This window comes from Mus musculus, chromosome 11, assembly GCF_000001635.26.
Source record: "Mus musculus strain C57BL/6J chromosome 11, GRCm38.p6 C57BL/6J".
Classification (NCBI taxonomy): domain Eukaryota; kingdom Metazoa; phylum Chordata; class Mammalia; order Rodentia; family Muridae; genus Mus; species Mus musculus.
In genome coordinates, this window is record NC_000077.6 from 38,681,751 (window position 1) to 38,696,589 (window position 14,839).

A 14,839-nucleotide genomic window follows, 5' to 3' on the forward strand; every position below is an offset into this window, starting at 1 on the left:
GACACAATTTACTTCAAGGGGGGTAGATAGCTCCCTAAAAGGAAGCACTCCATGTTCAAACTAATAATTGATCAGACACAAGGTCCCAGGGACCACTTAGTAAATGTGACATCCAGAAGGGCTGATTAGAGGACACTTTTTTTTTCTAGTTTTTCTAAATACATATGAAGCAATACTCAGTAAAATTGAATATTTATAAAATGTTCTCTTGTATTGTTTCCCCACATTGTGTTTTCTATATATTGCTTTAAGAGAGCATATTTGCTCAACTTTACTCTAGTTACACATTTATTCATAACCTGAATCATTGTGGTCAAAATCAAACTGGTTGCTAAAATTTTAAGTCACTTGAATGCTAATTATTTTTATTTGTTTTTCTTGTTTCTAAATCTTAAACACCAAAATACTCATTACATGGGAATAAAGTATTTAATAGGGTGAGGGAATATAATCCATCATAAAAGGGAAGTATACACACTCTACCGTTTACAAAACCATTGCCTTAAAGAAAATAACAGCTTTCATTTGTGACTCATAAAAAGCGTTGTACTTAATACATCCTTAGAAACAATCACCTACCATGCGATCCAAGGTATGAAAAAATATTATGCTGTACAGGCATTTAAAACCAGATATATTTTCTTATTGTTCACACTGTCAGAACTCTATCTCAGACAGAAGAAAGTGACGACTCACAAATGCTGTCTTAGTAGTCATTTATTAGATAGAGTTCCTATTGAAATTATCTTTTTATTGCGAGAAAGTATATTATAGTTTATATCATCTCTATAGCAATATTGGCTACTACCAGTATCAAAAATGCACTCAGGTCATTTTTTATATAAACTTTGCATTATTTTCCTTACAGTTATTTTACAAGAAAAAAAAATGAAGTATGTTCTTTTAAGCACATAGAAGGGTATATGACCTGGGATATAATTTGGGCTAGCATATTCAATCTGAGAGGCCACAGTTTAGCTCCTCAGACTTGCCACTTCTGCAACCTCTGTGATTCTTTGTTCTCACACTACTCAATGCTAGGAACTGGTGTAGACTGAAACATGTCAGCTCACCTACAGAAAGATGAGCATCATAGTGACATTTATGGAACCGAGGAGAGCAACAAAGGACACGGTAAAAATTCAAGAAAATACGTGGATCCTCTCAGGATTTAACTCCACCCTTGATCCACGGGAAACTCTGGAGAATGCGGAATTTTTTCAGAATTTTCCCATTATGATGTGAGGGAGAACAGGAACTATCACTCATGACTTCCTTGATAGCAGGGTAAGTCATGCTTAACCTCCATGGTATCTCTAGTGAGGTGATGCCTATCAGCCAAACAACCTATCTGGGGCCATTTAGTATCGATGGTTACTTTGCCTATATTATAGTTGTGCTGGCAATCAAAGCAGATCTCAGAGTACCATCACTCCCATCTGTGACAACCAGGAAAAGCTGTACAACAGACTGGATGAAAATATGTTCATTCCCAGGAATATGGCCACTCATGTAAGGAAGGAACTGGCTTGTTTCGGTCTCCCATGAATAGTGTCCTTCACGCGACATTTCTCTACAACCCTTGTCTTAGATATCTCAAAAGTAAAATGTGCTACATGGACCAGATTGAAAATTATTGTTCAATGTGCAAAAATGTTTCCCAATATAGTTTTTTCTATTAATTATTAATCTATATCTTCGATGTCTGTGGTACAATTGTAGTGAGATCCCTGACAGGACAAGCATTTCCTTCAGCTCTGCAATAACCTGATTTGAGACACTGTCTTCTGTTCACTTCCATTTGTGTTTTGAAATTTTATTGAAAACTCTAAAGTCTCAGCTACTCACAGAATGATTCCTCAAACTGAACCTGAGATATGCTTCCATTATGGGGTATAGTCATAGTGTTGTTTACAGTTATTCTGAAACTTGACTGTGATCTTCATGCCATGTTTCTCTAAATTTGATCATGGCACACATCTTTTGAATTTATAGGAATAGGTCATCTGTTGGATTCATCCTTTTCCTCCTCTATCTCTCTATAGTCATTATTTTATCCTTTGACCCCTTGCATACCCACTCCCCTTACAGCTACGTGATATATACACCCACAGTTGCATTATCATGTAGACCAGCTAACCCCTAATTTCTCTCTTCTCTCTGTGTGCCTCTCTGTTTTTCTCTTTCTTTCTCTCTCTTTCTCTTTCTCTTCCTCTTCCTTTTTCTGTTTCTCTCTCTCCCCCTCTCTCTCTCTCTTCCTCCCCCTCTGTCTCTCTACTATTCCTTAATTTCGCCCATGATCTTTGACCAATAGCTTTGTAATCTAACAACTTCTAAAATGTTTTTAATGTGCATATTAAACAACATCTCAAAGAAGCAGAGTAGGTCTGTCATGCTATGCCAGTCCTCAGTGTGACTGTATCTGAAATGTTGTCCCTTTTTTTGTACTTTATCTCTTCAACTAAAATTAGAGACAACAAAAGTACCTACCAGTTTGGGATATTCCGAGGATTATAAATATTAATATATGTAAATCACGTATTACCAATTTATCGGTATACAAAACAGAAAATGAACCTGTCTTAATCCATTACAGTCTTTAAGGAAAACAGTATGAATCAGCAATGTCACCAAATATCTAATATTCAATAACATTAAAGCAATGTCAGTGAAGATCCATATACTGCTAACATGGCTCTTCTTCTTGCTCACTTACATAGCCTTCCTTCTGTTCACTTGCCATGGCTTCCTTCTTTCTAATACATACGGTTCTGTGACAAAAGGATAGACCATCTAGAGACTGCCATATCTAGAGATCGACCCCATAATCAGCTTCCAAAGCTGACACCATTGCATACACTAGCAAGATTTTGCTGAAAGGACCCAGATATAGCTGTCTCTTGTGAGACTAGGCCGGGGCCTAGCAAACACATAAGTGGATGCTCACAGTCAGCTACTGCATGGATCACAGGGCCCCCAATGGAGGAGCTAGAGAAAGTATCCAAGGAGTTAAAGAGATCTGCAACCCTGTAGGTGCAACAACATTATGAACTAACCAGTACCCCGGAGCTCTTGACTCTAGCTACATATGTATCAAAAGATGGCCTAGTCAGCCATCACTGGAAAGAGGCCCATTGGACACACAAACTTTATATGCCCCAGTACAGGGGAACGCCAGGGCCAAAAAAATGGGAATGGGGTGGGGAGGGAAGTGGGGGGGAGGGTATGGGGGACTTTTGGGATAGCATTGGAAATGTAATTGAGGAAAATACGTAATAAATTAAAAAAAATAATAAAATAAATTTCACTAGGCCAATTTCAAACTTGAGGAATTGAAGGAGACCATCCAGGCATGAAGCATTCTATCCTTTTGTACTAAGTGATGCTCAAACAGCTACATCCTTTCCTGTTAGGTTAACACACCTGCACATTGACCATGGATTTTAAGTTCTAGAGCAAAGCTCTCTTGAGAATCGAACCGAGACTGAGACATTTCCTTCAGATATCAATGAGAATTATGAAAACATATTGACTGGCTGGTATTAAATATTTTGATTTGTACATTGATTTCAGACAAATATCTTAGCTGAAATGTCATTAGAATTGCATTTCTTCTGTCTACTTTTCAGAAATGAGATAATCTCATCAAAGATAGATAGTGTTCCAAAACAGTTCTTGAAAGAAGTCTTTGGATTTCTTCCTGTGACCTGTAATTAATTTGCCTTCTCCCCATGGAAATCCTTTATAATATTTGTATATAATCTAAATATAAAAACCTAAAATTTTCCATTTTAGAATCCCTGCCCCTAGGAAAAATTTTCTTGTTCTGTTTTGCCTGTTAATTATGTATACATGCGAGTGTCTATGTGAGGATATATATTCTTGAGTGTGTGTGGAAAAAGAGGAAAGAAAACTTCAAATCCCTTAGAGCTGGAGTTACAGGAAGCTGTGTGCCCCTGGAATATGTGCTGGGAACTAAAATCAAGTCCTCTCTAAGAGAAGTACACACTTTTAACTGGTGAACCATTTCTGTTGCCTCATAAAAATTCACTCAAAATGATATCAAAGATATAAAATTACTGTAGCTATTATGATAATGCATGTCAAATATGAGAAGGCAGTTCAGCTCATTTTTAGGACTCTAAACACTCATTAATGCTGCAGTTATTAAGTCAAACTGCCCACTCATCAAATATCTAAAAGAGTCAGACTCATCATATCTTATTATTTAGTAATTTCTCCCTTTCATTTATTATGTCTAAAGGAGAACAAAGTTGTACTATATCACACAATTTTCCACCCATGGTGGGGAAAAAAAACTGAGTAAACTATTTAAAAGTCATAAGTGGAGCTAACCTTATGAGAAATAATGCATTTATCATACTTAACATTAGAATTCTTCATTAATCGTGTAAAAATAATATATAAAGAAATCCCATCCTCCTTCCCGTGTTACATGTCCTGGGGAAATATGAGGTATTCATAAATTCAGTCTGTAGATCAATAGGCAGTCACAGTGGATGCTTCAGGTGTGTTTCCTGTATCCCTTTCTATACACCATGCAAAGGCGCTGAAGAGGAGAAACCAGAGAATATAATTTTGATAGTGGTGGTTATAAAAGACAACTTTGCATTTGAGACTGCATCACCCAGGAAGGAAGGAAGTACAACTCATTTTGTCATTTCTCTCTAGGGCCGTTGAGGCACTTTCCATGACAAGCTGTATATGAGTCAAAGTATTTGATCACCTACTTCGTTTTTGTTTTTGTTTTTGTTTTTTTAATTTAGAACGCCTACTTTCTCTTCACAAATGCACACTTCGGTTTGGCTGAAACAATTCTTGAATATTACAAAAGGGCATAAAACTTTGGAGAGCTTTGTTTTTTATCCCTATCATTAAAATCCTTTTCATTTTTACCTCCAGAAAATTGTAAAGCACCTTGTTTCTCACATGGCAATTCAGTAAATGGAAAAGGTATATATATACACATGTATAATTTAATAACAGTTGAGAATGACACAAGATTTTGGCCGATCTATTTTGGAACATAAATTACAAAACCACAAAGTAACCGTGAGCTTAATAATGAAAATGGAATAATACTTTTTATACTTTTAGGACTTGCATAATTACACAAAAACCAAGATATTTCCTTTTGAACTAAAATCAAGAGGCTGAGTAGATATTAAATATTCCAAGCTATGCTAGAATTTTAAAAGAAAAAAATTAAAATTTAAACTCAAATAAATTATTAGTTGTTTCGTTTAACAAAATTTCCAAAGGAGTTAAGTCTATAGATGGAATAAAAAGAATTAGTAAGCTGTACACATCAGACATAGGAGGACTGATGTGATTTCATGAAGAAAGATAATTACCAGTTATTTCACTCAGTCAGAAAGTAAGATGTAATCATCTGTTTTCTTAACAAGTAAATCAGCCCCCAGGGTTTGTTCGGCCACATTTTATCTCCAAATTTATGGCAATTACATTCACTGTTAATACGTAACCATAAATTTAGTATCTGGATTCAATATGGAGTAACATTTTATTGATCTCTCTAGATCTAACATAAAAAAAGAAAAAGAAAAAAAGAAAAAAATAAAAGAAAGAAAAAACCGACCAAAATTTCTCCCAGTAGCAAAATGTTCTCAAATCTACTTCCATGGAAATCCTGATCCAGCCAGTAATCCATCAAAGATCAAAGCAACAGAATCCTACAAAGATGTTGATCCATAAAAGCTTGGACAGGATGGAAATTTCTGTGACCTCTGAGGCTGAACAGAGCTCCTGACACCAATAGCCTTAGACTTTGAAGTGGCATGGTTTGTTGAGGGGAGAAAATCGGCTTAGTGTATGTAGGAGGGAGAGGCATAACAGAGAAGAGAACTAGACCAAATATTTCCTCATACCTGAGTCAGTAAGCTTCAGTGTTGAGCAAGAAATGATCGCAATTTGGCTAACAACAACAACAAAACAAAACAACAAAGAAACAAACAAAAACTTGTGTCACTTTCTATTCAATACATTCCTTTCAACACAGGAGAGGAAATTTCCTGCTTTGTGAGTCATGTTCTGCAATCATGCAAGTAAAAAGGACAGTGTGGTGAAACTGTTTTACAAGACATTATATATCCCATAAAACTAACAATGTAGGTATTGAACATATTGAAATACAAGAATCTGCTAGTTAGTAGATCTAAAATATATGATTACCGGCAACTACAAGTGCTTCAATCTAGACAGAAAGTTATTTTGTTTCACCAATAGTAGTAAGTGGTTTTGTTTGGTTCTTTGGCTGAATGTTCGGTGTTATTTTTAAAAATGAGCATGCCAGCTTGTGATGCTTTGGAATATATTCTCATTGGACTAAGTCAAGCCAATAAGTACTAACTGTAGATAGAGTGTGATGTCTCTTCATTACTTAACATATATAACAAAAATCTCAAAAAACGTACATAGGATTTGAGAGCAATTGTCTTTTTGGCAGGGAGAGGAAAAGATTATGGAGACTTTTAAAATTCAATGAGTTATTCATATCTGCAATATAAAAATCAATTTTAAAAAAATATACAGATTATTGTTAAAATGAGAACTACAGAAGCTTGAATATTAAGAAAATTAATTTTGTGATAAGTTGTTGCCTTGACAATGACTCCATCGCTGGTCAACAGAATCAAGTTTGACTGGCAGAGTTCTCTGATAATGTGTTGTGCGTCTTCACTGAAATGTTGATTCTAAAATTCAGTATGTATTCTACAGACATGCGTGCTATGTTAAACTATACTAGAGAAGGCTTCTCAAAGCACCACAGGTCTACTTAAACCAAGATTATCTAATGTCATGAACTGCAAGACTTTACTGTACATACAAAATCATCTGGCCTTATGGAAGTATAATGGGTTGAATGTAGAGAATGAAGACTTTAATATTTCTGCTATTAACTTTTAGCATGTAAATATCAAAATAGTATATTTTTGGATTTTCATCTACTCAACTGTTTGATTTCACAGATTTCTGTAGAGGTGCTGTATTGAATTTATAATATTTGCTATATTAATTTTGGAACGGGACTAGAGCTAGATGTTTTAAATTTTTTCACATGATCCTGCATCTCTGTACCTCTGTTATTTTACACCATGCTCTTAGTGAAGGCACAGCTTTAATGTTGATGATGTAAGACTAAAATTCTAATAAACTCTGAAAAACATTAAAGACGTTCTATCTTCTACAGTATCAAATATGAAAGCAAAATATAATAATTTTGATGAAAATAAACAAGCACACCCATCTCATTATTATGGATAATCCTGCTTGTCTTTGATTAAAATATGTTCTATAGAAACATTTTTTAAATAAAGTCATGATTTTCTATCAGTAAATGTAACATTTATATACCTAATTTTATATTACTCTGTTCTTAGGTCATATGAAATTACTTTTGTACAAAAGGGAGTTGAGTACGAAAACGTTTATGAAGTTCTCTTCTAGGTTCAATTTCAAAATCAACTTGTGAATTTTTTGATAGTGACATTGCAATGGGGATATTTGGCATCCTAAATCAAGTTTTATAAGGTCAGCATCAAAAACATAGGAACAATACAAGCTACTGTGAGTTTGGAGATACGCATTTAAATCAGACACAACAAAATAGGTTTTAAGGAAGAAGAAATTTGTAACTCATTGAAAAGAAGCAAAGATACTCTACAAAAGGATAGAAAAAGATGAGAGTATGTGTGGAAAAACCAAACCGCTGACTTTAGTTTAAAATATTCACAGAGTAACAAATCTAGCCAGTAAATTAGGATGGTTAATAATGCAAAAGTACTAATTAGTGATTTTATACCTTTCTGAAAAGGAATAACAACATTGAAAAAACTACTAGTAAATTACGTTCAGATGGTGTAATAATCTATTGATATGCTCTTCTGATTCACAGCTTTTCTCACTGAGTGATCTTTAGACAACACGGTGAACAGAAATAACTGAATCCCAATTCTATGAATAGATTATTTCTAACAACCTAGAAAAATGAATTCCAATATTCAGATAAAAATGAAATTGAACCCAGGCTCCTCAGTGAACTTATAAAGTTATTACTGGAAGAATGATAATCAACCTATAAAGAATTTCATACCAAAGGGAGGTGGGAAGGGAAATATATATATTGTAAAACACAAGGAAGCTGCCTTTAAATAAACTTTGGACTAAATAGTTTGTAGCCAACTGCCAAAACTATCAAAAGTCATCATATCATGTATTTAGAAAACCTAAACTGAGTATAAAATAATAGAACATTTTCATCAAGTCTAGCTAAGTTATTTCTTAATAGTGCAGTTATATTGATAGAAACCCCTATAAGCTCACAGTATCTGGATAACAAAAGATATTCAGTAACGTATTTTTATTATTCTTCTAAAATATAAAAGTAGAGAAATTTTGATGATGAAATTACTATCATTGGACAAACCAGCTATTGACAATCAGTTTCCTGAGTATCCCTAATTAAAAAAAAAAAAGTAATGTTTTTAAGAACTACAACCATTGGAGTTGCTACAGATTTCTATTTCCAGATTGGTGTGGGGTGTTTTTGCCTTGTGCCACTCAACATATTCTGAATGAATTGCCTGCAGACATTAATCTTTTGTTGAATGGGTTGTAAATGGTTCTAACTCTGTAGATATGACCTATGAAGGGTTAAGTGAGAGGCAAGCCCTAAAATGCAGGTATAAAGCAGTGAAGAAGGGCAAGTGCTTATCCATCCAGACAAAAGTCAGTCATGAATTTTGAACAATATTGAAACTAAACTCATGTACACTAATGAAATAATTATTAAAAATATTGAAACACGGGAAAGTTATGTAAATTAAAAACATACATGTGACATGCATTTTCTCTATGTGTCTATATATCTGTATGTAAAATCCTCTTTCTCTTGATTTTTATGTCCAAATTGATTCACTCCATGAATAGGTACTTCAATCATCTATTTTTCGTGCTCAACTGTAAGACCAATATCCCATGTTCAGTGTTGAAATCTTTTCCCTTGTACCTGGATACAGATAGAAGATTCAGGTTTGGACACCAAGAGGCCACAAAAACTGTTTTTTTCTTGTTTGCTTTTTTTTGTTTTTTAATAATGAAAGATAAATGATGTCAAGGTTTGCCCACATATTCCCTTAAACCACTGGGGAGTTGACAATTAACTAGAAGACTCCTTAAACTTCTGAAAGGCATAACTAACAAATACTGTATTTTGCTACACATCTTAATTGTAGTCTACTTATTAAGACATCGTATGTTAGTTGGCTCTGCCTGCCACCTCAGCTTGTCTGCCTGGGAGAGCCTGCAGAGTTGAGTGGTGTGCATGGTCTTTTGAGAACCATTGTCTAGCTCTGGCCTTGCTCCTCTGTATGGAGGAGACTTACGGTACCCCAAAAGCATCCTGATTCCCCCTGGAAACCTCAGGGGTAGGAGAAATCTAACCAGCTTGGAATTCTGCATTACCTGACACATCCTAGTTGGATCACTCCAGCTGGTCTGCCTGGGACAGCCAGCAGAGACAAGAACCTCGCATAACTGTCCTTTGAAAGGCCCCACCAAGAAGTTAATGGAAAGAGATGCAGACACTCATACCCAAACATTAGATGGGGCTCTGGGAAGAGTTGGGAAAAAGACTGAAGGACCCAAGAAACAGGGACTCTACAGGAAGACCACAGAATCAACAAATCTGGGTCATTCGGAGCTCCCAGAGACTGAATTACCAACTAAAGAGCAAGCACAGGCTGAGCCTAGGACCCCTGCACTTAAGGAGCAGATGAGTAGTTTTGTCTTCATGCGTGGTCCCAAAACTGGAGCAAGGGCTTTACCTGAACCTGTTGCCTGCCTGCCTGCCTGCCTGCCTGCCTGCCTGCCTTCCTGCCTGCCTACCTGCCTGTGGATCCCGTGACCCTAAATGGACAGACTTGTCTGACCTTGGAAAGAATGTGTCTAGTCCCTCAGTGACATTCTCTCTCTCTCCCTCCCTCCCTCTCTCTCTCTCTCTCTCTCTCTCTCTCTCTCTCTCTCTCTCTCTCTCTCTCTCTCTCACACACACACACACACACACACACACACACACATAGCAGGGCTTCTTCTCAAAAGAGAAGGTAAGGGAAGAATGGGGGGAGGACTTGCTTACGGGTTACTGGGAGGAGAGAAAGGGCTGATATTGGGTTGTAGAGGAAATACATAAACAATTTAATTTTTTTAAATGACATTATATGATCTTTAAACCTAACTTGTTTAACTATGAGTGAAAACTGGACTTGAACATCTATGAAGTTTTTATGAAGAAACAATAAATGTTAATGAACTATAATTATTTTAGTAATTGATTTAAAAATTCCAATAATATTAAATAATATTCTACTTTGTGGCAATTGATGTTGACAGAAGTACCTTGATCCAATATCACTGTCATGTGTTGTACATGTCCCTATGAGTTGTTATTCAGGAAGGCCCCAGAAATTTGGAAAATAGCTTTTACCTATAGTTTTATTCGCCAAGCAGAACTGGATGGTAAGGCCCTATTACTTGATACCACACACTTCAGGTACAGAATAAAGAGAAATCAAGTGAAAAATGATATTGAAGCTTTCTTTCAAAGTAATAGGAGGCTCTATGTAGGATCCTGGAGAAGAAAAAAATTATCACCAATATCATTCAATTCTGAATTCTGTGATACTTAATAATGATATGTCAGGCAGAATATGTCCACTTATGATATAGTGATACAATATTTCTTGTAGAGAATTTTAAAATATTATCAACTCATTAACATATAATCATTTATTGATTCTGAAAAAAAAATCAGCAGTTCAAAGTAAATGTTTTGATATTACACACGCACACACACACATATAGAAAATTAAATATTTAGAGAAAGGATTTAAGTTATTTGAAAATTTCAATAGAATGTCATTGTTAAAATTTTGTCTCTGAATATTAAAGACTATTAAACATTATACTACTAAATTTAAAAGCAACTAAAAGTGTATGTGCTTTGCCTGACATTTTTATGTTAAAATGTACATTTTAAGTCGATGCAAATAAATACACAAAACATTTTCTTAGAATACTTTGCTTTTCTTTGTGACTGTTAGTGAACACACATGACACATGTAGAAAAGGCTAAGTTCCTAGGTTTCTCACTTGAGCCTGAGACACACACTCTACCATGATTTTCCTAGAATAAATGTTGCATGCTTCTAGCCTTAAAGATTTGCCTTTTTTCTGACTTGTCTGTATCAAGTTTGTGTGACAAGTCTTCCTTGGTAGCAGCTTCTTCATTATTTCTTATCTGTGAGAGATTGTAATGAATTCGATTTTCATTGTTTTTGCTGAATTTCATGTTCTGCAAACACCATGGTGTATGTCAATTCACATATTGATGAATCCCTATGTGCTTTCTAGTTTTTGCTATGATGCACGTGTTTTTCTGAACTTTCTCCACACTGGCATATTCCACATCTGGAATTGTCTGTGTGTCACAGGCCGAGCAACAAATTTCTCTGTCAAGGGCATGTGTCTATGAAGTGTTAAACACATATTGATAAAGAATGTCCAAGACTGATTTGCAGTACTACTATGTAGGTGACATTTCACAGAAATGCATCTCTCTCCCTTTCCCTCTCTCTCTTTCTGTGTATGTGTGTGTATGTGTGATTGTGCATGTGTGTGTGCATGTGTACAGTTTTAGACCAATATTGATGGTTAATGAATGATGAGCTAGAGGGTTTTAAATTTATTCTTTATGTGTATTTTATAATTTTAAAACTGAATACTTACAGTAACTATGAACCAGAAAACTATAAACAATATTTTAAATACAAATATTTCTATTGCTGTATTCCTTATATAACTTTGCACAAACTAATGATTTCTTATATATTTTATCTCAACTAAATTTACAAATTTAAAAATAAACAATGATTTTGATAGTGTTGCACATATATACATACATATCTCACATAAAATATCTTTAATTTGAAAATTCAAGATACACCATAATTAGAGTAAGCATCTCAATGTGTTGAAATTTCTTTGAAACAAATGTAAGCAGAGAAGTGGAGTATCTTTCCTAATTCCATAGAAGCCACGCTGGAGGTAAAAATGACTGTGTACTCCAGGTCTTTTTCACTAATAGGAAATTCTGCATGAATAAATCACTATTTTCCTCCCAAGGGGGAGAGCCTACAAATGGAAAGCTGTCACTAAATTCTAGGGAACAGAACAGGATGAAGTGAAATATCAAATTTCACCAGTTGATAGGTGAACTAGAGGAAAGAAATCAGCAGGAGATACTCATTTTTTTTCCAGTGGTATTTAACTACAAAACTTGTTAGTAGGCTGGGGGAAATCATGTCAGCTCACAAAAGCTGTTTTCAGGGGCTGGGGGGCGGTTCAGGAATGGAAGCTTTACTCTGCAAAGGACACAGCAAAATGTCAGTAACTAAGGCAAATATTTCTGGGGCTTAAATTAGTAGGTCTGCCACCTCTTTTGAATTATCTTTATCTTCCATTTCCCTAAAGGAATGTCTTCCTACACAGACATTCCCCCTCCCCTGCTGGAGAATGGCATTTCCAGACACAGGAGGGAGAGCTATTTGATTAAAGAAGAGAAAAATCCCCATGTGAAGAAGGAAGTCTTAAAGTAGGAGACAAATGAGAAGATTAGGGAACATGGCCTATATGCTACCTAAAAGCCTTTCAAGACGAAGTCTGACTTAAGAAGGTAAACTTGTTGTCATGTTGTACTGTAAATGACATTATTAAATACCATAAACTGAGATTAACTTCCCAGAGTGTAAATTTGCTTATATTTGAATAGCAAAGATTCTAAATAATCCCTCAAAAGTCTGGAGAGAAGTTAGCAGCTTGTATAAGCCTTTTACCCTTCTTTAATGTGAAAGTAAACTGCCAAAGCTGCTATGTATAAGAAAAGAGTAATCAGGAAAAATATCATTAAAGTGTATTTGAGATTAACTGTTACAGGAAAGAGCCAACCTGATACCTGGATTTTGTTTTCCAATGTAATGTGATTGACTCAGTGGTCAGAGCAGACTGAATTGTATTTTTGCAAGTCTCTTCAACGGGCTACCAAGTAAATAGCTTTTCTCCCGCTGCCTGGTTTGCTGTTTGCTTAAGCAAAAATCCAATTTCTGGAGAGGACTCCACAAGGGCTAAATTCCCTGCCATTTACAAGTGTCCCATTAGAGGAGCTTTCTATATGGAAATAACATTCCAAGACAAGGGAGAAACGTTAGGTCTGAGGTCCACTGTTCCTGGTTTGTTTTATCATTTCTTTTTCATTTGAGGAGTAGAGCTGTTCTCCCAGGAGAAAGAGGAAGAAAGAAAGACTCCTGTTTGAATACAAATGTCTCAGGGAACCAGCGCTTCCCTTAAAAGTGAAATCTCTCCTATTTTTGGTATTCATCAAGGACAGGAGTAGAACTGACAGCTTCATGCTCAGGCTGTCTCTCATTAAAAATGTTCTTTCTTTCTTTCTTTTTGTAATTAAGAATTCAAAGGGGAAAGTGCTAGTGGAGTGGTGTGGATTAGAGACAGCTAGGTTTGAGTTTGATTACTGTTTCCTTTAGTTCATCTGGAGGATGATTTTATTTGAAAACAGTCACGATTAGAATCAGACAATATGTGTGTCTGGCTTACAGGATGTCATTTATAGATCTGGTACTTTTAAAAATAGCTTTATTTTTCTTCTAGGAGGGAAGAAAAACAAATTAAAATGAAGGTCCTTAAATTTTCAAAATGTTTTAACTAATAAGACTAATGGTGATGGTGCTAATAAATTGCTCATTGCTTCTTTAAAAACGTACTGAGATTTAAACCCATGTAATAGATTTTAATATCTAGCACAGTTTCAACCCAATTTTTCCTTATACTTCTTGAAAATAAATAGTTGTGTATCCAAACATTAACTGACTGTATTTGCATTTTCAATATAAAGAAACAAACACAGATTTATTAATACAAAATATTGCACAAAAATCCTACATAAAAGGAAAAAGCAAAATGATAGAGTTTAAGAGGATCTTTGAATTAGATATCTATTGCCTCAGTTGTTAGACAAAATACAGGGCAAAATTGTGTGTTCTTAAAAGTTTCATGAAAAAAATAAACAAAACACAACTAAGTATACACTTCCTTTCCACATACTTAAATGGCAGCTGGATTTGTTTATTCATGATTATAAGAGCTCTAATTAATATTACTGAGTTGGTTTTAAGAAAATATAACTTTTGTCACAGTGCTGGCATTACCTCAACCTTGAATATGCTTAACAAGTGGTCTTTCTCTGAGCTAAGTTACACCCAGCCCTTATTAAATAGGTAATAAACAGTAATTTTTTTAAATAAAAAAGAAATAGAGAGTCTTGGCTTGTATTCTTTGGTTTTTCTCTTCATATCCCTTGTCAGTCTTCTCTGCATTGGGAACTGGCACTGTACTGTGAGAGAAAACTGCTTGTTTTTTCCATGGCAAAGAATAATGGACTAATATTTTGAGTAAGATCTCTGTGTGGAAACAAATGAAGAGATTTTATTATTTAGGAAAATTAAGGTATCTTAATGGATAGAGAGGCCTAGTGCTTTCACTTTGTTCGGATTGTCATATAAATCGAACCAAAGATCTAAAAGAACTGCAGGGACAAAATATGGAGAAGAAATTGAAGACATGAGCCTAGCATGGTTGTCCTCTGAGTGGCTCTATCAGCAGCTGACAGAGACAGATGCAGATACTTACAGTCAACCATTGAACTGAGGTTGGCAACCAATGTGAAAGA